Source organism: Geospiza fortis, unplaced genomic scaffold, assembly GCF_000277835.1.
Source record: "Geospiza fortis unplaced genomic scaffold, GeoFor_1.0 scaffold70, whole genome shotgun sequence".
In the NCBI taxonomy this organism is placed as follows: domain Eukaryota; kingdom Metazoa; phylum Chordata; class Aves; order Passeriformes; family Thraupidae; genus Geospiza; species Geospiza fortis.
The window spans coordinates 3,205,933-3,207,624 of NW_005054317.1; the positions used below are offsets into that span (position 1 = coordinate 3,205,933).

General features: G+C 45.6%; 1 protein-coding gene across 1 annotated transcript in view; it reads left to right on the forward strand.

The window, feature by feature from the left end:
- LRIG1 (leucine rich repeats and immunoglobulin like domains 1) overlaps positions 1-1,692 on the forward strand; it is a gene marked incomplete at its 5' end in the record, with an annotated part of 93,937 nt that overhangs the window by 386 nt on the left and 91,859 nt on the right. The gene's annotated exons all lie outside the window — the stretch shown is intronic.

The window sequence follows — 1,692 nt, forward strand, 5'->3', positions numbered from 1 at the left end:
CCCCAGCGCCGCGGCCGCGCCCGCTCTCTTAATGCTGGCTTTTAACGCTGCCAACTTTTTAGGCTGTGAAATTCGGGGAAGGAAAGGGAGGCGAGGGTTTCTGGGGAGTTTCGGTAAAACCCAGGTGTTTTCCAGCCAAGGCTGGCTGCGCTCCCTCCGTGCTTGCTGTGTAGCGAAGTCATTCAGCTGCGCTGTATCGTGTGTCCGGGGCGGCAGTGAGCTCAGAGCCCCGCACCTGGTGCTTGCTGCAGCACCCTGAGATATTTTTTATCCCTGGAAGGGTGGTTTAAAGTGCTCAGGTTGGTCTCCAAGCGCAGGACGGTGTCCCTGCCTTTTCCCGGGAAGCGTAGCCCATTGTGTGACCGCTGCTCGTGAAGCTGAAATAAAACATCGGACACTTGATGCTCAGGAGATTCGGGGGGAAAAGTGTGCTCAGCATGGACAGTCCGAGTGGTTTAACAGTCCAGGAGGACTGAGAGTATGTGTGTGTGCTCACAAACTTGTAAAAATAAGTGTCCTGAACTGTTAGTTAACTTCGGGGAATCAGTGTCCAGAAAGGGGGAGGGAAACAGCGCTTCTGTTGCGGGGCCTTTCTGCTGTTTGAACAGATTCATAAATTATCGAATCTCTGAAACCCCTGGTTGTAATAGATACTGCTCAGCCCGGCCAGGAGAGAGGACAGCCACTGAAGTGTTGCTGGAGATGATCCAGCTCCTTATTGAAAAGAATTATTAGAGGTTTGTCGGGTTCTCCTGGTGGTATTCACTTTTAGCTGCAGAAATGCCTTGTTTTACTTTAAATTATCGTGTCTCGTATTGAGAGGAATGTGTGGCCTCTGCATTAAAGCCCTGACTCATCCCATTCACCTGTTGCTCTGAAGGATCTCTCCCTCACCTTTCAGAGCAAGCTTTTAATAATTCCAGCATTCCCATGCACCTCTTAAAATAGGACAGTGTATCTTTGTTTGGGCAGGGAAGGGCGTTAATAACCCAGACAGAACAAATTTATTGTTAGGTGTTTTTTTTCCGGAGTGCTAATACCCAGGAGTGCCGTTTTCAAATGGAGCAGGTTTTGGAGCGTCTTGTGTTCAGTTCAAATTTTATTGGTGAAGTAAGAGCACGTATAAATCTTCTGCTACGGACTCGTGGGCTGTTGAACTTTTAGACACGTAGAATACGATTTGTAACTTTGTATACTGAAACTAACCAAGAGTTGGTTAAATGACGGCTGTTGTATTTGAAAATGCAGCATTAAGGCTTTTTGCCTCTCCCTAGCTAGTGTAAAAAGAAGACTTTGAAGCTATTGCAAGTACTTTTGTTTTTAGAGTAATACTGTTTCTAATTATTAAAAATTACTTAAAATTACCTATTTCAGTTTAGAAGCACAAGGATAAAGCACGTTTTTCAGGCTTAGTGGGATCGTAAATGTTCATTTTTTGCACAGAGAATTGATAACTCACTTCTTTATTGGTTTAATGCTCTCTATAAAAGCACCATGTGCTAGCGAAAAGTGCGATACTCCGTGCAAGTATCTCTGTTTCTTTTTGGATTTTGGACTTTTTTTTTTTTAAGAAAAATAAGGGAAATGTGACGGTTCGGAGTGGTCCATGGCTGATGCAGGATGCGGGTTTTCCTGCCCTAAACTGGGGGGAGCCAGGCGATGTTGGAGCTGCTCATCCCCATCTCCATCCCC